The sequence below is a fragment of the Trichosurus vulpecula genome, chromosome 7 (assembly GCF_011100635.1).
Source record: "Trichosurus vulpecula isolate mTriVul1 chromosome 7, mTriVul1.pri, whole genome shotgun sequence".
Lineage (NCBI taxonomy): Eukaryota > Metazoa > Chordata > Mammalia > Diprotodontia > Phalangeridae > Trichosurus > Trichosurus vulpecula.
Window position 1 is genome coordinate 155,998,907 of NC_050579.1, and position 26,131 is coordinate 156,025,037.

Here is a 26,131-nt window from a genome sequence, read left to right on the forward strand (position 1 = left end):
GCTAGATCTTGGGTTATTCTGATTGTGTTTCCACAATACTCAAATTGTTTCTTTCTGGCTGCTTGCAATATTTTCTCCTTGATCTGGGAGCTCTGGAATTTGGCAGCAATATTCCTAGGAGTTTTCTTTTGGGGATCTTTTTCAGGAGGTGATCGGTGGATTCTTTCAATTTCTATTTTACCCTCTGGCTCTAGAATATCAGGGCAGTTCTCCTTGATAATTTCTTGAAAGATGATATCTAGGCTCTTTTTTTGATTATGGCTTTCAGGTAGTCCATTAATTTTTAAATTATCTCTCCTGGATCTATTTTCCAGGTCAGTGGTTTTTCTAGTGAGATTTGACATTGTCTTCCATTTTTTCATTCCTTTGGTTCTGTTTTATAATATCTTGATTTCTCATCATGTCACTAGCTTCCACTTGCTCCAGTCCAATTTTTAAGGTAGTATTTTCTTCAGTGGTCTTTTGGACCTCCTTTTCCATTTGGGTAATTCTGCCTTTCAAGGCATTCTTCTCCTCATTGGCTTTTTGGAGCTCTTTTGCCGTTTGAGTTAGTCTATTCTTTAAGGTGTAGTTTTCTTCAGTATATTTTTCAGTAGTTTTTTGGGTCTCCTTTAGCAAGTCATTGACTTGTTTTTCATGGTTTTCTCGAATCCTTCTCATTTCTCTTCCCAATTTTTCCTTTACTTCTCTAAATTGCTTTTCCAAATCCTTTTTGAGCTCTTCATGGCCTGAGACCAGTTCATGTTTTTCTTGGAGGCTTTTATTGTAGGCTCTTTGACTTTGTTGACTTCTTTAGGCTATATGTTTTGGTCTTCTTTGTCACCAAAGAACGGTTCCAAAGTCTGAGACTGAATCTGAGTGTGTTTTCTCTGCCTGGCCATGTTCCCAGGCAACTTACTTGACTCTTGAGTTTTGTCAGCGGGCTATGACTGCTTGTAGAGGAAAGAGTACTTTCTTCCAAGCTTGAGGGGATGCTCTGTTGTTTTCAGAGCTATTTCTATACAACCAGCTCTGCCACACCAGCACTTCTCCTCCCCCAAGAACCACCAACCTGGACCTCCACTCAGATCTTAAGTAGGCTGTGCACTCCTGCTCTGATCTGCCAGTTAAATCCTCCCACCAGGTGGGACTGGGGCCGGAAGCACCTGCCCCTGTATTTCTGTAGCTGCACCACCTCTGCTGCCCCCAGTGTGGTGGCCGATCCTCAAAGTACTTTCACTCTCTCCCCCATAGCTTTTCCCACTAACCTTCTCTGTTGTCTTTGGTGTTTGTGGATTGAGAAGTCTGGTAACTGCTGCAGCTCACCGGTTCAGGGTGCTAAGGCCTATTTGTCCTGGCGCCTGGTCTGATTGGTCCTGCCGCCGCCCACACTGGGCTCCACTCCCCTCTTAACCCTGCTCCGTGTGCAACATCCCTTACCCAGAGACCATTCAGGCTATCCTGGGCTGGAGCCCTGCTTCCCTCTGCTATTTTGTGGGTTCTGCAGTTGTAGAATTTGTTCAGAGCCATTTTTTATAGGTTTTTGGAGGGACCTGGCGGGGAGCTCACGTAAGTCCCTTGTTTCCAGCCACCATCTTGGCTCTGCTGAGATAAGTCCCCTTCTCTCTATCTAGCTTCAGGGAGCTTACCATATTTCCCCATGCATAAAATGCTTCCATATATAAGATGCAACTTAATTTTGGGGCCGGAAATTTGAAAAAAAATGCATTCCATGAAGTTATTGAACTCAAGTTTTATTCATCATAAAATTCATACAGTAATACAATGAAATTCAAGGACCTTCTGCTCATAGCTTTCAGTCATCTTTTGGGCAAGTCTGGTGCATGTAGGCATGCTTAGTCTATTCAGTTTCATGAACCTGAAGCACCAATTGTGTCCTCCTTTGAAATCAGTAACTTCTTTTTCATCAGCAAGTCTTCTTGCTTCATGTTGAACCATCTTTGTGGATGTGAGAATTTCAGTTGCCCTTTGCTCTTCAATTATATCCTCATTTCCCTCTCTAAATCAGGCTATTTGGTGACTTGCCTCTCATGGCCTTCTTCTGATGTAGTGTTTTCAGTAGGGTTTATTCTTCCCGTAGCCAGTCTCAGATTGTTTTCTCAGTTGGAGGAGAACCAAACTTACGTTCAGCAGCACGGTTTCCATTTACTTTTGCAAAGCGGTTCACTTTTAACTTGAATTCAGCACCGTATGAAAATCTTTTCTGAGCCATTTCTGGGCAGAATGTGGCAAGACGTAACCTAATATACCTGTAACAAATGCGAAACAGTGAGCATAAAGACAACAAGCACGAAAAAGCGGGAAATGCAAGTAAAAAGCTACAACAATGAGTGTAAAAAGAAGCGCGAAAAAGCAGGAAAGGGAAGTAAAAAAAATCTACAACCACTGTATAAGACACACCCAATTTTTAGACTCCAAATTTTTTGAAAAGGGTACATCTTATGCGTGGGAAAATACGGTATGTTGTTTTGGGATTTGGAAGTTAATACTCACCCCTGGGATCCACCACTCTCCTGGACTATTGCAGCGCCCTTCTAATTGATATCTCAGCCTCCAATCTTTTCTTATTCTAGTTCATTCTCTGTAGAAGTGCTGAAGTGATTTTTTGCCCCCAAAGCACAGGTCTGACCATGTCATTCCCCTGTTCAGTAACCTCCCCTGGTTCCCTTTTGCCTTTAGGAATATTGCTCTATATTGGTTCTCCAAAGCTCTTCATAACCTGACCCCTAACTACCTTTCCAGCCTTCTTATACATTACTCTCTTCATATTTTCCTATACCCTGAAGTCCAGACAAACTGGCCTTCTTACTGTTCTTGACACATCATATCCCTGTATCTTGACTCTGTGCCTCTATGCTGTCTGGCCTGCATGTTTGAAATCTCTCCACATCACTTGTCAAAATTCTTTATTTGCTTCAGAACTCACCTCACATTTGACCTTCTTTATGAAGCCTTTCTGCTCCTATATTTCTTTTGTATATTTTTATATGTACTTTCATATATAGCTTGTTTCCTCTGATAGAATGTAAGCTACTTAAGGGAGAGGGACCATTTCATTTTTGTCTATCTCCCAGTTCCTAGCACAGTGTCCAGTACACAGCAGGCCCTAAATAAATGCTTATTGAATAATAGATATTCTATTTGGCATAGAGCATAATGTGTGAACACTAATAATGGGACTTGAGATCATTGTTTATGTGCTATAGGTTGATGCCAGTTTGTGGAGGACTAGACTAAGGAATCTGTACTTTGTCTTATAAGCAATGTAGAATTACTGAAGGCAAAACACAGGATGCCTGTTACAAAGGGGGGAAAATCTCTTTCAAGGTAATTAGAACAAATGCCATGAATTTTTTATTCTCAAAAGTCTGCCATAAGGCTCTATCATACAATTTGCCATGAAGCATCTAAATTTTGAGAGTTTATTGTATGAATAAATTTATATTAGATCTATCTCCTGATTGAACAACCTGTTTTATGGAATTTTAGAGTTAGAAGACAATTTATAGGGTCGTCTAGTCTTTCCATTCAGTGCAAACTGTTATCTTCATGTGACATCATTTCTAATCATCCTTTAGGCTCTGGTTCAGAGGGAACTCAATACCTTACAAATACAGTTCATTACATTTTTTGATAAAGTATAATTGTTAAATTATTGAGGCTCAGATGAGAAAAGGTTTCTAAGCTCTGTGTGATCCTTGTCATTTTTCTCTGTTAACATTCCATTTTGTGTTAATACCCTGAGTGCCTCATGGCAGGCAGCCAATATAGGTTAGCAATATTTCAGATGTAGTCTGATCAGTGTAGAGTTGGAACTATTTTCTCCCTTCTATAGAGACTACTTTTATTAATGCAGTCCAGCTTTGTGTTACCTTTTTCAGTAGATGGCTTATCCTGTTGAGTCGTGTTGAACTTGCTATCAAATAAAATGCTTGTCTTTTTTTAACAAGTCTTAATGTTAAGTCTTGAGCCTCCCTTCCTTTACTGATAGATTTGATTTCTACAATCTAAATCTACTTATCCCCACTAAATTTAATTATGTTAGTCTTTGCCTGTCACTCTAGCTAATTGGAATGTTTGCGATTTCTGACTCTGTATGAGCACAGACATGTCACTCCCTGAGTCTCAGTTTTCTTATCTGTAAAGTAAGGACAATGATGCCTACTTTACAGTTATCGTTTTTCTTTTTAATGAAGTGAAATTCAAATGAAATAATATATGGAAAGTTCTTTGCAAGCTTTAAAGCACTGTACAAATGTTGGTTATTATTCCTCTTCACCAAACAGTTTAGTTTCTTGTGTATAAAATGGAGTGATTATTATAATACTTGGACTGCCTACTTCATGGAATGATATAAGGATAATTATAAGTCTTAATGCATTATAGAAATGAGAACAGTTCCTTTTTAGTCAGAATTAGGCTCACAGTTGTTCTTTTGTTGCTACTTCTAACTGCTGAGATGAAATGGCAACCAGGCAAGTCTTCTTTTTTTCCAACTTCTACTACTGTTTTTGAATCTTCTCTGCTCCCTCACCATCTTATTTAGCCATCTTTCTTCTTGTTCTATACTGAACATTTTGAGTTCTTTCAGTTTCTCCCAACCTGGATTGTAAAGAGGTGATGCTTATGGTCCTTTCCTTAAGCAAGATGATCACTTTTCATTTCTAGTACAATTGATTGGCTAGTGATTAAATTATGAAAACTTTTCTTAAGCACCTTCTTGCATAAGCCTTTGTGTTTTGGTCAGGAAGATGAACATAGTGTGAACCTTGTTAATCATTAAAATAGTTACTTTTGTTTCTATTCCTCCTGGTTCTGACTGGGAGTTAATATTCTTTTTTCTCTTTTGTGCAGGGATGAAAATATCTCTTGTAGACTCCTGTGGCAAAGTTGTCATTTTTCTTTACTACCAGATTTCTGGAAACCCTGTCTTTAAAGTTAGTCTGACCCTTTTCTTCTTTTTCTGTTTTAGTCTCTTTCTATTGTTCTGGGCAGATATGGTTAGCTATTATTAACTTGCTCTGCTGGTTGTTGGATCATCCTTCTTACATAGTCACCAAACAGAAAGATCTTTGCAGTATGCCATAATCTTTGGCTTGAACTCTAAGCTTTTTGTCTACTAGCATTCTTCTGACTCGGGTATCACCCCCTTGGTCAGTCTATAGGGAACCATCTCTAATGTACAATCTCACTTGCAAGGATGAAGTGCTGATAGCATCCATGTATGATATGCCACATCATTAATAATTCCAAAGTCAGATAGTATATCTGACATGAAAGGCAACTCTGGGTACAAGTATTTTCTATAGCTGTTCCTTGGAAAAATGAAGCAGGAAAGACCATGATGTTTCCAAATGTGTTTCCTCCTTTTGTGATGCCATACCTCCTACTACCAAAAGGATAACAGTAGGGATAGTAGTAGTGTCACCAATGCTGTTCCTTTTAGAATTATCTTCCTTCAAGGCTTTAGCTCCTCTTTGAAACCTTACTTGATGGCAGTTATTAGTGGTCTCTCTATCCAAAGTAACTTCTTATCCCCATCTGCATACATTCTGTATCCCACTGGTAGACTGTCAGCCCACTGAAGGCAGAGACTGTTTTCATTTTTGCCTTTTTATCTCCTAAACCTTGTAGGAAGGAGTCATATGAGAAGTAACACAGCATAAATGGAGCTGAGTGCAGTTCCACTCTGGTACTTAATAACTGTAACTTGACCTCTCTGGGGTTCAGTTTCCTCATCTGTAAAGTGGAGGAAGTCTTACCTGTAGTACTTAATTCACAGAATTATTGTGAAGCTTAAATGGTGTAATCTACATAAAGTACTTTAGAAAAGTTAAAGTGCTACATGTCATTGATTTTTTAAGAAACTTAATAAATGAGTGTTAAATGAAACTTGAAGGCTTCGTGTGTGTGTGCTCTTATCACAATGCCTCTTTCTATCTCTTCATCTTTTAGAAGGGTTTTGACTTTTTATTTACTCTATATTTCTTCTTCTTCCTCATATCGCTGTCTGTGGTGATAATACCAAGCCTTAATAGCAAGAAGGCTTCTCATTCTCTTATACATGTTTTGTTAGCTTACTTTCCTTGGGATAACAATGTTTTATTAATGATATCATTATGTTTTTACATATAGCTTAAAAGGAATTAGAAATGTCTAAAAAGAAGTTAGAGGCAATTACAAAACACAGAATAGAATATTTTGACTACATGAAATTTAAATACTTTTTCATAAACAAAATTAATACATCTAGGAAAATAAAGGGAAAGTTATTGACTGTGAAAACAATCTTTGCATCAGATATTTCTATATTTGTTTTCTAAAATACATAGACAACAACTATTATAAGACCAAAAGAATTTTCCTAGTAGACAGTGATCAGAGGCTGTGAAAAAGTTCTCAAAGGAGAATCACAAACTGTTTAAAACCCTGTGAAAGCATGCACCAAATCACTAATGGTAAGACAAATGCTCCTCACAACTGTGACTCAGCAAATCTGCAAAAAAAAAAATTTTTAATAAGATTTTTGAAAGGCAAGCCCATTAATGCATTATGGATAGAGGCGTGAAATAGTGCAACCATTCTGGAAAGCATTTTGGAATTATGAAAAACATGTGGCTAAGATGTCTGTAATCTTTGCCAGTGATTCTGTTACTAGTTGTATGCCCCTAAGCAGGTCATTGATAAAAAGAAAGATACCAAATATACCAAAATATTTACAAAAGCATTTTCTATGGTAGCAAAGAACTAGATACAAATAGAAGCCCATCTTTTGGAGAATGACTAAATAAATTATGATACATGAACATAATGGTATATTCCCGTGTTGTAAGAAAGTACAGATTTGATGAATACAGAAGAAGCATGGAAAGACCTACATGAACTGATGCAAAATGAACTAAGCAGAGTCAAGAAAACAGTATACATTATAATGACAATGATGTAAATGGACACACACACAACAACAACTGAAAATTAATGTTGCAAAATTATAGAGTACCCAAAGATGATGATGATAAGTGCTGCTGCTGCTGCTGCTGCTGCTGCTACTACTACTACTACTACTACTACTACTATTACTACTACTAGCATTCATATAGTACTTTTAAGGTTTGCAAAGCACTTTACAGATATCTCATTTGATTCTCACAGCAACCCTGGAAGGTAGATGCTATTATTATCCCTGTTTTACAGATGAGGAAACTGAGGCTGACAGAAAGAAAATGGCTTGTTCAGAGTTACACAGCTAGTAAGTATCTGAGGCTGGATTCCATCTCAAATTACCTGACTCCAAGTTTACCATTTTATCCACTATGCCAGTTATATTAGTAGATACCTCCTCTTACTACTTTGCAAAAGTGAAGGAAGGGGCCCATTGATGTATAGCATTGCATATAATTAGATTCTTACAATGTATTGATTGGTTTTGCCAAGTGTTTCTGTTCTCTTCTTCCTTTTTTTTTTATCTTTTGTAAAATACTTTGTTATAAGGTATGGCTTTCTGGGGAATACAGGAGGAAATTTAAGAGATGTAAAGAACAAAAAATATCATCTACTTAAAGAGAAGTATCTAAATTAGAAGAATACTGCTTCTTAAATTGGTTTATAAAATAAAATCAGTAATTTTTTCTGCTGTAGGAACAATTTTGTTAGGTATTTGAAAAGTTATTTGTAGCTTTATAGTTGTATGTTTGTTTCTGATTATAAATCACTGATTATAAATCTTTGTTGCGGTTTGTTGAGGTTGAACTACATGCTATCTCCCAGAATAGGCTGGGACTTCTTGAGAGCAGAGACTGTTTATATTTTGACTTTCTTTGTATCCCAAGCACTTAGGTTGCTCTTGGCACTGTGCAGGCTTTCAATAAATGTTTACTGACAGAATAACAAAAGCCCTGAGAAGTAGATAGTCTTACTGTTGCCATTTTACTGGAGTGGGATTGAGAAACCTGGAGAGAGTAGTCAAGTCCAGAGACTTAATGGAATTAGAATAGACATAAATTCTTAGTATAATCTCAAAACCCAGAAAGCCAATTGTGGGGCAGGGAGTGCTGCGAGCTACCCCCCTCCACCCCCCCCCCCCTCCCCCAGCATCATGGCATGGTATAAATTGGTACTTATGCAGGCTTATGAGTATGGCCAGATTCCACAGAAATTAGAGGAATTAAAATAGAACTACAAGATTGGTTAAGTGAATTGAGGGATTCCTTTATAAAGAAGGATTAAAGGAACTAGACCATGTTTTTCTTATCTAGGTGACATTGAAGGGAGACAAGTCCATATCAAACAGGAAGAAGATAGATTTTACATATTACAGTAGGGGTAAGGAGTAAATTGATAAACTCAAAGTGTTGAATTAAGTTGACTGTCATTTTTGAGATTACTAATCTTGGTAGAGCAGGAGAATGTCATAGTTAAATATCCTAATTACAGGCATCATCTTTCCATGTAGGAATGTAAACAAAGCAGTTCAACTTTAGTAAGCCCCTTATGATTTCTCTTTCTTTTTACCTTTTCATGCTTCTCTTGATTCTTGCATTTGTTTTATTTTATTTTTTTGGAGGGGGGGAGGCAGGGCAATTGGGTTTAAGTGACTTGCCCAAGGTCATACAGTAAGTGTGTCAGGTGTCTGAGGCTGGCTTTCAACTCAGGTCCACCTGACTCAAGGGCCAGTGCCGTACTCACTGCGCCACCTAGCTGCCCCTTGATTCTTGTATTTGAAAGTCAAGTTTTCTATTCAGTTGTGGTCTTTTCATAGAGAAAGCTTGAAAGTTCTCTATTTTATTGAAAGTCCATATTGTGCCTTGGAGCATTATACTCAGTTTTGCTGGGTAGGTGATTCTTGGTTTTAATCCTAGCTCCTTTTACCTCTGCAATATCATATTCCAAGTCCTTTGATCCTTTAATATAGAAGCTGCTAGATCTTGTATTATCCTGATTGTGTTTCCACAATACTCAAGTTGTTTCTTTCTGGCTGCTTGTAGTATTTTCTCCTTGACCTGGGAACTCTGGAATTTGGCTACAATATTCCTAGGAGTTTTCTTTTGGGGATTTTTTTCAAAAGGTGATTGGTGGATTCTTTCAATTTCTACTTTACCCTCTGGTTTTAGAATATCAGGGCAGTTCTCCTTGATAATTTCTTGAAAGATGGTGTTTAGGTTCTTTTTTTGATCATGGCTTTCAGGTAGTCCAATAATTTTTATATTATCTCTCCTGGATCTGTTTTATATTATCTCTCCAGGTCAGTTGTTTATCCAATGAGGTATTTCACATTGTCTTCAGTTTTTTCATTCCTTTGGTTGTTTTATAATTTCTTGATTTCTCATAAAGTCACTAGCTTCTACTTGCTCCAGTCTAATTTTTAAGGTGGTATTTTCTTCAGGGGTCTTTTGGACCTCCTTTTCCATTTGGCTAGTTCTGCCTTTTAAGGCATTCTCCTCATTTCTTTTTGGAGCTCTTTTGCCATTTGGATTAGTCTATTTTGTTTTTACTTTTTTGGGGGGGGGAGGGGGAAGGCAGGGCAGTTGTGGTTAAGTGGCCCAAGGCCACACAGCTAGTAAACGTGGCAAGTGTCTGAGTCTTGAGTCTGGATTTGAACTCGGGTCCTCCTGACTCCAGGGCTGGTGCTCTGCTCACTGCGCCACCTAGCTGCCCCAGTCTATTTTTTAAGGTGTTATTTTCTTCAGTATTTTTTGGGGTCTCCTTTAGCAAGACATTGACTTGTTTTTCATGGTTTTCTTGCATCACTCTCATTTCTCTTCCCAATTTTTCCTGTACTTCTCTAACTTGCTTTTCCAAATACTTTTTGAGCTCTCCATGACCTGAGACCAATTCATATTTTTCTTGGAGGCTTTTGATGTAGGCCCTTTGACTTTGTTGACTTCTTCTGGCTGTATGTTTTGATTTTCTTTGTCACCAAAAAAAAAAATGATTCTGTAGTCTGAGTCTGAGCCCTTTTATGCTGCCTGCTGCTTATGTTCCCAGCCAACTACTTGACCTTGAGCTTTTGGTCAGGTTATGACTTCCTTCAGAGTGGAGAATGCTTTGTCGAAAGTTTCACGGGACTTACACTGCTGTTTTCAGAGCTACTTCTAAGCCACCACAAGCTCTGCCACACCAGGGCTCTTCTTCCCTCAAGAACTGCCAACCAGGACCGCAACCTAGATCCAAACAGGGCAAAGCAGGAGAACCCTGCCTCTGCACCAGCAAAGCACTCCCTGTACTCCTGCTCTGATATGTTGCTTGATTCCTTCCACCGGATAGGCCAGGAGCTCTGGAAGCAGCTGCAGGAGTTTCCTGCTGCTGCGCCACCTCTGCCACCCCCCCCCCCCCCGGGCTGGGGCCAGACTGCGCACTTGTCTCACCCTGATTCAGAAGTTTTCCCACTGACCTGCTCTGTGGTCTTTGGCATTTGTGGGTTGAGAAGTCTGGTAACTGCTATAGCTCAGTGATTCCTGGCCCTAAGGCCTGCTCGCCTGGTCTCCTCTGCCTCAGCCCACGTTGGACTGTGCTCTGCTCCCAGCATGGTGCGATAGACCCTTCCTAGTGACCACCCAGGCCGTCCTGGGCTGGAGATCTGCTTCCCTCTGTTATTTTGTCGGTTCTGTAGCCCTAGAATTTCTTCAGAGCCATTTTTACAGATGTTCGGAGGGATTTGGGGGAGAACTTAAGCGAGTCTCTGTTTTCCAGCTGCCATCTTGGCTCCAAGCCCCCCCAGATCTCTTTTAAAGCTCACACTTCTATGCTCCTTCTCATGTCTATTTCCCTGAGATTAAGCCTGTCCACTATCTCTTTTCCAAGCTTCAAAACCTTCCCTTTCATCCCATCTTCTCCTCTGTGACTTTGTTTAATTATTCATTCTCTCTTCCCCTTCTCCCGTCTTCAGTGTCTTCTTTATACTGATGCCTTCTTTTTTGCCAACAAACATGTTTAGGACTCCTCTTTAAAAAACAAAAACAAAACTTTTTTTATCCCTGTCACTCCATTAAGTTACTGTGTTATTTCACCTCTTCATTGTTGCCTACCCTTTTCTAATTTAAAAAAAACTTACTGTAAATTGATCAAAAAACACAAGCATTTCATTATACAAAGAACAGTAAAAGAGGATTGTATATGAAACAATGAACTTCCTACATATAGCTTTTTTTAAAATTCATTTTAATATAGTAATTTAAAATTGCCTTTCTGATTTGTGTTCCATATGTGAACTTCTGAAGTTTTTCTTCTATGTATCTCTAATATTTTATTAATGCTTTTCTTTCTTTTCTACAGCTTTATCAGTACCCACTAACTCTACCCTCTATTTCCCTCCTCTCATAAGTCCTCTCTTGTAACAAGTCACACAAAACAAATGAACATATTGCCTTTCTCTGAAAATTCATGTCTCATTTTGGTACCTCTAGTCCATGACCTTCTGGCAAAATGCCAGAGGCTTCATTATCAGTTTTCTGAAGTCATGGTTGATTGCTAAGTTGATCAGAATCCAGAAAAGTCTTTCAGAGTTGTTTGCCTTTACATTTTTTGGTCATTGTGTAAGTTGTTCTCCCCCTCTTCCTTCTGCATATTCTGTTACCCTGTTTTATGCTAACTTTCTCTTCTTTCTCTTCCTGCCATATGACTTCTGCTTATTAGTTTTCTTTCCTGGATTATCATTCATATCACATTCCCTCATTGCGCATATCTCCCAAGAGCTCCCAAGGCTCTGTCTTGGGACCTCTTGTCTTCTGTGCAGAACATCTCTTGGTGATTTCATCAGTTCCAGAAGTTTAAGTATAATCTCCATGCAGATAACACCAAAAATCTATGTCTCTCTATTTCTTGTCTTGAACCACTGACTACATTAATGGACATCATTACCTGGGTATTCCTCATGTATCTCAAACTCGCTACACGTCTAAAATAGAATTCTTTCCTCTTAAACCCACTTGTCCAGTCCTCTCTACTTCTTTTGTGGATACTGCTGTTCTTAAAAACCTTAGATTCAACCTTGACTCTTCCTATTTCCTCACTCTCAGTATCCAACAAAATGCCAACTTTTATAGACTCAGCTTTCATATCATTCCTGTTTCTCCACTCAGATAACTACCACTTGAATTCAGGTTCTTTGTTATCTCTGGGTTGAGCATTGCAATAGCTTCCCTGCTTCCAGTCTCTCTTTCGTCTAATCCATCTTCCAGGGGATACAAAGAAAGTCAAAATATAAACAGTCTCTGCTCTCAAGAAGTCCCAGCCTATTCTGGGAGATAGCATGTAGTTTCAAGCTCAATAAACCGCAACAAAGATTTATAATCAGTGAATTAGAAACAAACGTACAACTATAAAGCTACAAATAACTTTTCAAATACCTAACAAAATTGTTCCTACAGCAGAAAAAAATATTACTGATTTTATTTTATAAACAGGTGCTAAAATAATTTTTCTGATATATAGGTCTGACCAGGTCATTCCACTGCCCAAGAATCTTTAGTGGTTCCCTGTTACTTCTAGGGTAAAATACAGTCTTCTCAGTGTGGCATTTAAGTTCTGTCACAATCTGTCTTTAGGCCATTTTCCAGGCTTATTTCATTCAACAAACATTTTTAAAGCACCCGCTATATTCAGGGCTTGGTGCTAGGTAGTAGAGATAAAAAGCAATTTCTTAAATGATCTCTGTTCTAGGAGCTTACATAAGATAATTTGAGGAGAAGGATCATTGGCAACTAGGGAGATCAGGGAAGGTTTCAAGTATGGACTGTAATACCTGAGTTGAACTTTGAAAGAAGTTAATTATTCTAAGTGGTAATATTGAGGAAGGAGTACATTTCAGGCAAAAAGAAAGCCCATACAAAGTCACAGGCAGAAGATGAAATTTATTGTTTGAGGAATAGTAGGTAGATAGCAATATTTATTGGAGAGTAGTGTGAAATAAGTCTGGGAAGGTAGGCTGAAGTTAGACTGTAAAGACTTTTTACTATACCAGGCTGAGACGTTTTTAACTTCTCTTAAAGGCAATTAGATTAGTTCAATAAATGCCTATGTTCTGTACAGGGTATAATTGCTCATAGAAGTATTTCCCCTCTGGTTCTTATATTGTGAGTACTGTGAGGCTATACTTTTCTGACAAGATTATTTTTAGATCCAGTGAATGAGTATATGTGAGAATGCTTTAGAGACTGTAAAACGCCATAGGTTGGGAAGATTAAAGTCCTGCCTAGATGTGCAGATAGGACAAATGAGAAATAACAAATTTCTAGTATCTCAAAGAGCCAAGTGATTGGAACTCTCCTCAGAGTTTTCTTACCTGACAGTTTTAGTTAAAATTAGGAATTGAAATTCATTCATTCATTGTTCTGGTAGCCCCCCTTTTGCCCGCCCCTTTCATAGTCAGGTATATCTGCTTTATAGAAGATGAACTTCAAGTGGCCCTGAAAACACTCTGCTGCATGTGCAGAAGTGTATCTTCCTGAGATTTAATTTAGTTGAATTTTAGATTATGTCATAGATCTCGCTTATTTGTCAGAAATACTGAGTAGCCAAAACTGACCAAAGGATATATATTAGAAGCCTGTTTCAAATTAAATAGTCTTTTGATGCCATTTGGCTGATGGCAGGGAAGTCTATCTTTAAGGTAAAATTAAGTTTATAGCACCTTACAAGTAAGAATTGTTAATTACAAAGCCAAGTTTTTTGTTCATTTTATTTAAAAAAGCTGTTTCGTATGGTGTGTATCTGTGTGAATGATGGGCCTTGTTACAGAAATAATAGTTTATCATATAGTAGTTTATAAATAGTTACCCCATTTAATCCTCACATAAACCCTGGGGGCAAGGTCACACAGCTAGTAAGTGGGTCAAGTGTCTGAGGCTGGATTTGAACTCAGGTCCTCCTGACTCCAGGACTGGTGCTTTACTCACTGTACCACCTAGCTGTCCCTGTTGGTTTTATTTGAAATACTTTTATTGATGTCCTTTCTTTTTTCTTATAACAAATATTTCTATTTAAACAAAATAAATCAACACATAGATTGTAGCTGAAAGTGTATGCCAGTTCCTATATCTCTCTCGGAGAGGTAGGAGATGTGATTGATTTGTCATCAGTTTTTTGAAATCATAATTGGTCACCGTGGTCAGTGTGCAGATTGTTTTTCTGGTTTTGTTTACTTCCCTAATACATGGATTCCTACTTTATTTCCAGTTATTTGTTATTAAAAAAGTTGTGATAAATATTTTTGCATATATGTTACCTTTCTTCATTTGAACTCTTTGGGGTGTTTTTCTGGTATTGGTATTGCTAGGCTAAAGCATATGTTGCTGTGAATTTTCCAAGTGATTTTGCTTTTATAAACCCAAAATTGCCTTGTTTAAATGAATAGATTTATATAATGATTAGACATTAAGCACTTATTTTCTAGTAAGTATAAAATGGCTTTATATTAGTTATTCTGATTATATGTGATGGATTATACATATTAAAGGACAAACTAGATTCCAGAATATAAATATAGTATATTTAGGTTATATTAATTTTCATGTTTTAGTAGTTGCATTCTAGTACGATCTTGGAGTTTGGTCAGGAGCTTTAGAGATACCTGTAGTTGTCTTCTTCCAAGCTATTTTATAATAGTAGCTTTTGTCTGGGTTATTTGTTGGAGAAAAACCTTATCCCTGTTGTTCAGGACTGAAACCACTCCTAAAAAGCAGTTGGATGACCCCACCCCACCCCCAAAAAGCATTGTTGACGTTTGCAGTATTAGCAAACTGTGCTCAAAATTAGAATAAAAAGTTCTGTTTTTATAGGTGCTATATACTAAAGAAAATCCTCAGCCCTTTAAATGTGATATACAATTAAAATGTTTAATATTATAGTATGATATAATCTATATTTACTTTTTATATTTCTATATTTCCTTTTAAAATCCTTTTCTAAATTAAATTCTGTAGCTAAATGAAATAGAACGGTAACATGACAAAACACGTCAAACTCATATGGGCACTGGCATATCATAGTTACAAATAAGTCTGTATGCCTCAGCCATATTTTGAGGCCCATTAGTTGACATATTGTTGGCTGAGTTCATGTGGGTGCCACCACTGGAAGGCCTCTTAATTCCACTTTTGCCTCTTGGTTGTTACTAGGTTCCATCTGTAGATAAGCCACTTTTGGTTATATCCAATAAATCCAATGGTATATACCTGTCCTGTAGACATATTAAACTCAACCTGTCCAAAACCAAACTCATTATCTTCCCCCCTAACCCTCTGCCTTCCAGATTTCCTTATTAGACAGTGGATAGAGTGCTAAACCTGCAGTTAGCAAGAGACATTAACTAGCTGCATGACCCTGGGCAAGTTACAACGGCTTGTTTGAGCTAGGCATTGTGCTAAATACTTTTTATAAATATTACCTCCTTTGATCTTCACAACAGCCCTAGGAGGCAGGTGCTATTATTACCCCCATTTTGCAGTTGAGGAAATTGAGGCAGAGAAGTTAAGTGACTTTCCTGGCATCACAAGACTAGTAATTGTGTGAGGTTATTTTTGAACTCAGTTCTTCCTGACTCTTGGCTATGAGGTACTTCTAGATGAAGGCAGAGGATAATGAGGATAATCAAGGGTTGGAGTTTGTGCATGACCGTCTTTTAGGACAAAGAAGCGAAGGAATTGCAGGGTGGAGGACCATGTAGAGTTGATTTGGTTTACCAGCAGGCTGAAATGGTGAAGAGAAGAGTGTAGCCTGTGCTGAGGTTTTGGCTTGGGAAAGAATTAGGGGATTGGAACTTATCATGAGGATGAACATCAGGGTTAGGGTTATGGTTACTATTATTTTTATCTAGTTGGCATCATCATTTTCATATTAGGTGTGTTTTTTCCTTCTGTCTGTTTTTTCAGTTGAATATTTTCACGTGTATATTTCTGGCTCCCTTATTTTGTCCCCGTTTTCGTTTAACAAGGTACTACCAACATTTCACATTATTTCTATCCTGTAGACTCTTCTCGCTTAAGCAAATACTCTTTAAAAAGGCCTTTAGAGTTAACTTTCTCTATCAGTAACCTCTTAGGTTTGTGAAATAAAAGAAAAAAGAAAAGCTAACTTGAGGTAGACTGATGACATTTATTGACTGTAATAATGTTCAGAGAATCCGATGAACACAACTGGAAGCAACCTCAGAGGCATTCACTTTAGAAATGAGCAAACTGAGGCCCAGGGAAATTTAGTGTTTACGTCAGGGAGAAATAACCTGGAATACAGAAATTGACAAAAGCATTTTGCATATCTTAAGTGAAAAATGTGGTGATATTTTAATTTAATTTTCCTGTTGCTTCTGTTAGCATCCTTTTGATGATGGTCACATTAGGTCAAGATCAAACATTGTCAGGGTTTTGGTTTACAAATTATTATATTAGTATAACCATGATACAAAATAGTATCTTTATAAATAAATCTTTGTAAATCAATGCAGCTGAGTAGGAAAAAAGAACAGCTTGGATTTGTTGATAGTGATGAGGTACTCTGGTCCTTGGAATGCACCCAAAGAAAGAGCTTATTGCTGATACAGAATATTTCCTATGCCAGGTCATTATGACCCCCATATGTTGCAGCAGTAGTTGGGAGTACCTCCTTTTTCAGTTCGAGCAACAATCATTTTCTTGGGTGCTCCCAGAAACAGCCTATGGTAGTTTCCTGCAGCCTAGAACATGCTTTTTAATCTCTAATCCACAGAACTTTTCAGCTATTTAGGTCCTGTGGCAAATGAAGCAGACTTCTCAACATACATTTCTTTCCATTACAGTTGTACTTGTTGATCAATTTCTGCCACCAGTACATTATTCAAAACCCTTCTAGCAGTTTCATCAGACTCCTTTGACACAATCAGTTCTTTTTGCTTTTTTAAAAATTAACTTGTTAGCTACAAAAAATAGCAACCAGATTTAAAGCTGATAATGTCTACTAATTATTCCACTTACAGAACTGTTCTTCTAAAATATAAGCTAAGATAGTTCAAGTGATTAGCTTGTCATAAATATCCTGTTTGGAAATGTCTCTGTGGCCAATCAATACAGTGTTGGAAGTTTTTCTTTTTTTTTTTTTTTATGTGAATAAGTCTGTATTTACCATTAAAATGTGAAACAAATGGTAGGCACTTCTGTTCAATGACCAGAACAGTCCCATTAAGTAGGTTTGAGATTTGTGCATAAACTTAAAATATAAAAATCTTCAATCTTTTTTTCATAAGTCCCCAAAATGGTCTTTTCCTTCTGATGGCTTTTTATCAAGGGTTAGGCCCATTCTTAGGCCCAAACCTCTTATTTCATATCAAAGGTTTCTTGAGCTGGCAAGCCAGGAAGGGCCTTAGAGATTATCCAGGTAGAGCCCTTTAATCATTTTCATGCCTTCTTTATGAAACTTAGAAGTTCCTCCTTATCCATCTGGTAGCTACTCTTCTTCCACTGTTCTCGCAACTGCTGTAGTATTAACCCAATTTCTTTTCCTGAAGAAATACCGACTTTTCTTACATCATGGCCGCTGACAGGAAACGGAGGAATAGACCACTGCTGCATTTCCTTGAGAAGACCCGTCTCTCCTTGGTATTTGAGCAGTTCACAAATTCAAGAAAGTATATCAGGTTCCCTAGAGTCTAAAACAAAATCTTGATATGGTTTCAGTGGTTCCGAACTATCAGCAGCTTTAGTTAAATCTTCCCTATATTTCACTATAAACAAGCCAAGATTTTTTTCTTCTTTTGCAATCATCAATCTCAAATCAAGGTTTTTAACATCATCCTGTACTTTGAATAATGAGGCCAAAACAGCCATTGGCTTTGGAGAAAGAGTTTCAACATTTTTGCTGACTTTGTTAAATTCCTCTAAATTCCCAGCAGCAGGTAAACCAATGTAACGAGCCACATCAAGATCATACATAAGATGAACCAAATGATTTGCATGGTTACCAACAAGAATTTTTTTCAGTTCCACCCAAATCCTCTCTCCAGAAATTCCAGCCAAACCTTTCGCATTTTCTTTAATTGCTTCCAAAGTCTTTGAATCATGGGCACCAGGTCTATCTGCTATTCTTCCATAAAACCTGAAATATCTCAAAATTCGAAGATAATCATCTTGAATTCTCTCTTTAGGGGTTCCTACAAATCTAACATTCTTATTTTTCAAATCTTCATAGCCATTAAAGTAGTCATAAAGGGTACCATCAAAACCTAAAAACATTGAGTTGATGGTGAGATCTCTTCGCTCAGCATCTTTCTGCCAGTCAGTTGTGAATTCCACCTCTGCATGCCTTCCATCTGTAATGACATCAATTCTTAGTGTCGTGATCTCAAAAATTTCTTCATGAAGTCTGGCAGTAATAGTTCCATGTTTTTCTCCTTTGTTATTGATCAGATGAATCCCAGCAGCCTGGAACATCTCTTTCATTTGAGCTGGAGTAGCAGTGGTAGCAAAGTCCACATCTTGTGGTTTTGTTCCATTTAATAAATCTTGCACAGCTCCTCCTGCTATTCTTAATTCATAATTTTCCTTCTTGAATAATTCTGTCAGGTTCTTCAGTCCTTCTGTAAAAAGGGACTGAAATTCTGGTGACTCCACTTTCATTGTGAATAGATATTTCTTCAAAAGGGAGACTTGACTCCAACTGCTGGAGAGTAGTGTTCTATGCCCCAAGAACAAATTCCTCAGCATCTGTTTTTTTTTTTTTATTACTTTCTGGTGGAGGCAGCAGCAGGTGAAGTAGATCCAGACTGGGTTTGGAGTCAGAGGACAAAAGTTTCAATATACCTCTGCCACTTCCTATCTGTGTGACCTTGGTCAAGTCACAACCTGTCCAGCTTTGGTTTCTCGAGGGGCCAAAATCCCCGGCCTGGCCAACCACTGCTCCTCCACCCGCCTCGGTGAGGCAGGGACGGTAATACCCTGTCCGTAGGACCGGCGTACTTCCTTAGGCTCCCCAGCTCCTCTTAGGCCGCCCGCTTGCCCACTCTGTCTTGGCCCAGGTGAACGGGACCTGGGGTCCGGGACGCGCCGGTGACCACAGGACCCCGGCACCTGCGCTGCCGCGGCTTACCTGGACGTCAGCCGGAAGTTTTTCTTAAGAGATGTCCTAAAATAATTTCAGTTGTCCCTGGAAGCAATCTGAGCCCAAGAAGACTGAATGGATTTAAATACAGTAACTTTTCACCATAGTTCTATATGGACTGTGCAGATGAAGTGATGGAGAAGATAGGGTTAAAGATATCTATAAAGGGGTTTTGCTTGAGAAGGAAGCACTTAGCAAATGGCCTCAACATTTTTAGTGAAGTATGAGGCAAGGTCTTTATCTCTGAAGTTGGGGACAGAGGGTCCCATGGGAGGTTTGAGGAGGGATGAAAAGATCAAAAGCTTTAGAATAGCAGCTATGGTAAGTGGGAAAGTGAATCATTTATGCAAGAGTTGTCTTACTACATTGAGGACCCATTGGAGATTATGTAACAAATTTATAGAGCTCCAAATTACATAGCTTCTTGAATTCCTCCAGCTCTTTTCAGAAGCAAGTTGCTACCAGAGATGATGGAGAGCTGTGAATGCCAGTCCAAGAAATTGGACTTTATAGTATAGACACTGGTGAGTCAGTGAAGCTTTTTCAGCAGGGGAGTAGTTACATTAGTATTACATTTAGGGAAGATTAGTCTGACAGCATTGTGTGGGATAGGTTAAGGGAGGGAGAAAAATTGGAGAAAGGAGAATCACCCTTCTGAGAACAAGACTAGTATCAGTCCTAGCATTTAATGGATTTTCTCAAATTTCACTTTGCCATAGAAATTATAGGATCATAGATTTAGACCTTACAGCTTATAATGTTCTTGAAATGATGGAGGAAAATAGCAGTGGAAAAAAAAAAGCTTACAAATGAAGTGATGCTATATACTTTCTAAATGAAAATTTTAAGGTATATAAATATTGGGGGGCGGGGGCGAAGCCAAGATGGTGGCTGGAAAGCAGGGACTAGTGTGACCTCCCTGCCGAGTCCCTCCAAAAACCTATAAAAAATGGCTCTGAACCAATTCTGGAATGGCAGAACCCACAAAACAGCAGAGGGAAGCAGGGCTCCAGCCCAGGACAGCCTGAATGGTCTCTGGGTGAGGTCTATCCCACACGGAGCTCGGAGCCAAGCAGAGCAGAGCCCAGTGTGAGCAGTGCGGACCAACCAGACCAGGCCAGGAGCCGGGCGGAATGTGCCCTACCACCCTGAATCAGTGAGCTGCGGCAGTTACCAGACTTCTCAACCCACTAATACGAAAGACAGCGGAGAAGATTAGTGGGAAAAGCTGCGGGAGTGGAAGGAGTTCACGGTTTGGCTACCAGCCCCGGGGGCAGCTACAGCTGCAGTTGCTTCTGGCCCCAGGCCCACCTGGTGGGACAAATTAAGTGGCGGATCAGAGCAGGAGTGCACAGCCTGGTGAAGATCTAAGCCCAGTCAGGGTTGGGGGTTCTTGGGGAAGGACGAGTGCTGGTGTGGCAGAGCTGGCACATCCCCGCCAAATGTGGAACATAGAACTCTTTAGTCTACAAGCAGTCATACCCCACTGAAAAACTCAAGGGTCAAGTTGGCTGGGAATATGGCCAGGCAGCGAAAATGCACCCAGATTCAGTCTCAGACTTTGGATTCTTTCTTTGGTGACAAAGAAGACCAAAACATACAGCCTAAAGAAGACAACAAAGTCATAGAGCCTACAACAGAAACCTCCAAGAAAAACATGAACTGGCCCCAGGCCATAGAAGAACTCAAAAAGGATTTGGAAAAGCAAGTTAGAGAAGTAGAGGAAAAATTGGGAAGAGAAATGAGAAGTATGCAAAAAAACCATGAAAAACAAGTCAATGATTGCTAAAGGAGACCCCCAAAAATACTGAAAAATACACTGAAGAAAACAACACCTTAAAAAATAGACTAACTCAAATGGTAAAAGAGCTCCAAAAAGCCAACGAGGAGAAGAATGCCTTGAAAGGCAGAATTAGCCAAATGGAAAAGGAGGTCTAAAAGACCACTGAAGAAAATACTACTTTAAAAATTAGATTGGATCAAGTGGAAGCTAGTGACTTTATGAGAAATCAAGATATTATCAAACAGAATGAAAGGAATGAAAAAATGGAAGACAGTGTGAAATATCTCATGGAAAAACCACTGACCTGGAAAATAGATCCAGGAGAGATAATTTAAAAATTATTGGACTACTTGAAAGCCATGATCAAAAAAAGAGCCTAGATATCCTCTTTCAAGAAATTATCAAGGAGAACTGCCCTGATATTCTAGAGCCACAGGGCAAAATAGAAATTGAAAGAATCCATCGATCACCTCCTCAAATAGATCCCAAAAAGAAATCTCCTAGGAATAATGTCGCCAAATTCCAGAGCTCCCAGATCAAGGAGAAAATACTGCAAGCAGCCAGAAAGAAACAATTTGAGTATTGTGGAAACACAATCAGAATAACCCAAGATCTGGCAGCTTCTACATTAAGAGATCGAAGGGCTTGGAATACGATATTCCGGAGGTCAATGGAGCTAGGATTAAAACCTAGAATCACCTACCCAGCAAAACTGAGTATCATGCTCCAAGGCAAAATATAGACTTTTAATAAAATAGAGGACTTTCAAGCTTTCTCAGTGAAAAGACCAGAGCTGAATAGAAAATTTGACTTTCAAACACAAGAATCAAGAGAAGCATGAAAAGGTAATCAAGAAAAAGAACAAGAAAAAGAAATTGCAAGGGACTTACTAAAGTTGAACTGTTTTGTTTACATTCCTACATGAATAGATAACATGTATGATTCATGAGACCTCAGTATTAGGGTAGCTGAAGCGAATATGCATATATGTATATATGTTTATGTATATATATGTGAATGTGTATGTATGTATATATCTGTGTGTGTGTGTGTGTATACATATATATATATATATATATATATATATATATATATATATATATATATATATATATATATATAGACAGAGAGAGAGAGAGAGAGCGCAAGCGGATGCAGGGTGAGTTGAAGATGAAGGAAAGATATCTAAAAGAAATAAAATCAAATTAAGGGATGAGAGAGGAACATACTGAGAGAGGGAGATAGGGTAGATTATCTTGGATAAAGGTGGCAAGAGGAAGCAGCTCTGTGGGAAGAAGGGAGAGGGCAGGTGAGGGGGGAATGAGTGAATCTTGCTCTCATAAGATTTGGCCTGAGGAGGGAATGCCATACATACTCAATTGGGTATCTTAACCCACAGGAAAGAAGAGGGAAGAAGGTAAAAAAAAGGGGGGGATGATGGAGGGGTTGGCAGATAGGGGTGGAGGTAATCAAAAACAAACACTTTCAAAAGGGGACAGGGCCAAGGGAGAAATTCAATAAAGGGGGATGGGTCGGGAAGGAGCAAAATATAGTTAGTCTTTCACAACATGAGTGTTGTGGAAGGGTTATACATAATGATACACATGTGGCCTATGTTCAATTGCTTGACTTCTTGGGGAGAGTGGGTGGGAAGGGGGGAGGGGGGAAAATTTGGAACTCAAAGTTTTTAAAAACAGACGTTCAAAAACAACAAAAAAAAGTTTTTTGCATGCAACTAGAAAATAAGATACACAGGCAATGCAGAGTAGAAATTTAGCTTGCCCTACAAAAAAGGAAGGGAAAAGGGGATGGGAAGGGAGTGGGGTGACAGAAGGGAGGGCAGACTGGGGAACAGGGCAACCAGAATATACGCCATCTTGGAGTGGGGGGGTAGAAATGGGGAGAAAAGTTGTAATTGAAACTCTTGTGAAAACCAATGCTGAAAACTAAATATGTTAAATAAATTAAATTTAAAAAAAAAAAGAAAAAAAATAAATAAAAGCAAAGCATTTGACCAAAAAAAAAATATTGTGTGGATAAATAGAAAAGTAAATGTAAAAATTCTCTTGTAAAGTCAGAAGACAGCTAGAAAACATAGTAGATAAAGTGTTGGACTTGGAGTCAGGAAGATCTGAATTCAAATTCTGTCTTAGACATTTATTAGCTGTATGACCTGGGCAAATTGTTTAACTTCTCTTAGTTAGTTTTCTCATCTGTAAAATGGGGGTAATAATAGTATTTCTATCCCAGGGCTGTTGTGAGGCTCAAATGAAATAGTATTTGTAAAGTGCTTTACAGACTTTCAGGTGCTATATAAATGCTTAGGTTATTGTAATCATATCATGCCGAAGGTGAAAGGAACCTTAGGAGGCATCTAACCTCCTAATTTTACGTGTATGGAAACTGAGTACTGGAGTTTGTGACTTCTCTAAGGCAATACAGCTTGGGCTGTGTGGAAAGTGAGGACTAGAACAGCCTTTTAAAGTTCCCAGTCTAAAGTTCTTTCCAACACACCATACTTCCTCTTTCTGTAGGATTTTCAGCAGCCAATGTAGTCAACCTCAGGTCAAAGCTTAATATAATACAAACAGGAAAGATAAAGTCTAAAAAAGGAGATGTGTGTGAAGCCAATAAAATTCTGAGCAGTATGGATAAGGTGAACATTAACATTATAGAAATCAGACATTTCTGAATTTATGAACACCCAATTTATAAATGTTATACACATTGATATCATTCTTCACTTCATCAGACTCAGGGGCCACTGTCCTTATTTAGGTGAAGTATCCTCCTCAGTCACTTTCCATTTCATTAATGAGTCAGAATAAATGAACCTAATTATGACTGAAAATGAATAATGATAGTGGTTCACTTTTACTGAGGAAAAAGGAAAGTTATGAGGTTGAAGTAAAATTGAATGTTATAAAGATTTAATGCTGTCGGTTTCTATGAACACCTCTGGTGCCCCAAAAGCTCCTTTCAGAATCTCCGTAAGTCTTACTAAAAACCTTTATCTTTCATCATTGCTTTTTCTCATGGACCAAAACATAATTTACAACATTGTTTCTCAGGGAAATAATCATGTTAGTTCCAAAACATGTTTTCTATTCTAATACGCCTTATATGTGAAATTTTGAAATATAAATACTTAGAAAGTTGGGGATTGTATGTACTACAACAAGGGGACATCCTGTAAAGCTTAAGAATTTAGTTTAGGGTAAGTGAAAGGAAGCATTACTTCATATGGTGGGTTATGAACTTAGGAATCAATTATCCCCCCAAGAAATGTGGGATAAGCAGAAAAATATAAATACATTTTTAAAAGCTTAGATATCTTCATGGATGACATCTGTGATGTGATACTAAGAAACACACACACACACACACACACACACACACACACACACACACACACACACAATTCTACCCCTTACATTTGTGAGTCAGTAGAGAATACTGGACTTTAAACTATCTGTAGGTCTGCCCTAGTCTGTCAGTTCATATGTTCTTATCCTTATGATTTTCTAGATGTTTAAAAATGAGATGTATAGTATAGTGGATAAAACCTTGGACTTGGAGTCAGGAAGACCTGAATTCAAATGTTGCCTCTGGCATATGCTTGCTGTCTGAAACTCATAAACACTTTCATGAGCATCAGACAGCTCTCCAAGATGTTGAAGTTTTAATGAGTTCTGGAGGAAATTCTCAAAATGATGAAATCACAGGCCTTTGACCTATTGATGTATTAGTGAAAAACACAAACTAGGAAACTATGTTATGTTTTAAATACTATAATAATTGATCAGCAAGCTTTTTTTCCTCCAGAGATTAGATGCATTGAGATACTGCCGCTATTAGCAAGTGATTGTTTAAGGGGTGTAGCAGAACCTTTCATTTCACAATAGATCATTCTTTGTGCTGCACATTACAACAGACATTTCATTTCTTTGTTCAGTAGAAACAATAGAGAATAGTGTAAGGAAAGGAGCATAAAATGAGTCAGATGTGAGGTGAAGTGTGTGCCAGCATCATATTTAAAAGAACAGATATAGTTGTTAATATTACTGCATAACTATTCATTTTTACAGAATTATTCCTGTTACGCTTTGGTTGTTTTTTTCTTCTTCAGAATTATCGACAGTTATATTTGTGTATGTGATTCTCTAGTATCTTTGACTTTATAATTTAGTTGGCCACATGTGGAGTATTTTTGAGTCTCAGGTTTATTTTTCATATAGTTTTATTTTACCGTACACTTGGGACATGCTTACTGTTGAGGAAAAACTGTTAAGGAAAAAAATTTTCAGAGGTTTGATAACCATAAGTTGTTCTATTTTGTGATATGTATCAAATAATAGAAATCTAGTTTAACACCTTGAAAAAGCAGTTGTGTTGATAGCTTAAAGCAATGTCAATATTAAATAAAGAATTAACTAAACAGTTTAAAATTGTGCTTCTATGGCATGTTTCAAAGACTTACTTGGATATTATTATGTATAAAATCCTTTTTTTTTTTGCCTTTAAAATAAATTCAAATTAAAATAATACTTCCTATCGATTTGTCTGTTTGCTTTTATTGCTGATAACTTAAATATGACATTTCCAACTTCTGCCATTTCTGCAGTTACTATGGTAACCAGAGTGTGCAAACCCAGCAGTATCGTTTTTCTTTCACAGCTGGCATTTTGTGTTCACAGTGAGGGGAAGAGTTTTTAATAAAGCAAGTTTGTGTTAATTGGAATGTAACTAGGTCAGAACAGCTTTTGTGCAGTTTTCTCGCTCTGGAAGGTAAGGGGGGGGGGCAGATTCCTTTTTCTTTAGAATATAACATTTATATTCACCACTGCTGAAACTAAGTCAACCAAAATAGGTAGAACATATTTAAGTATTTCTTTAAATTCAAGCTGTACATGGGAATGGATATAGCTTGCTCTGATTTTATCCCTACCTTCCCTCTGATTCTGAGCTGGTAGATATGAAAATACTTTTAAGGTTTCAAAGTAATTTACTCATGTAAATTACTCTTGTAGTTATTATCATGTTAAGAAGCATTCATTCAGATGTAGTTCAGGTCCCACTTGAACCTGACTCTGGTTTACCTTTAGAAAGGGGGAACTGTAGTTATGACTGTCCATTTGAAAAGGTGAATCCTGCTGGAAGAATAATAATTCTCAGCTTCTTTCTTCCCCATACAGACGTGATTACATTCCTTCCTTTTCTCAATAAATTCACTATTCTTATTAAATAATTACTGTTGAAACTTTGAATTAAAAAAAATTTCACTTA

The 26,131-nt window shown here is 38.0% G+C and overlaps 1 protein-coding gene and 1 pseudogene across 5 annotated transcripts in view; one reads left to right on the forward strand and one right to left on the reverse strand.

Annotated features, from left to right (window-relative positions):
- CDK19 (cyclin dependent kinase 19) overlaps nucleotides 1-26,131 on the forward strand; it is a 238,178-nt gene that overhangs the window by 145,295 nt on the left and 66,752 nt on the right. The window lies entirely within an intron of this gene.
- LOC118856178 lies at nucleotides 17,270-18,799 on the reverse strand (annotated as a pseudogene).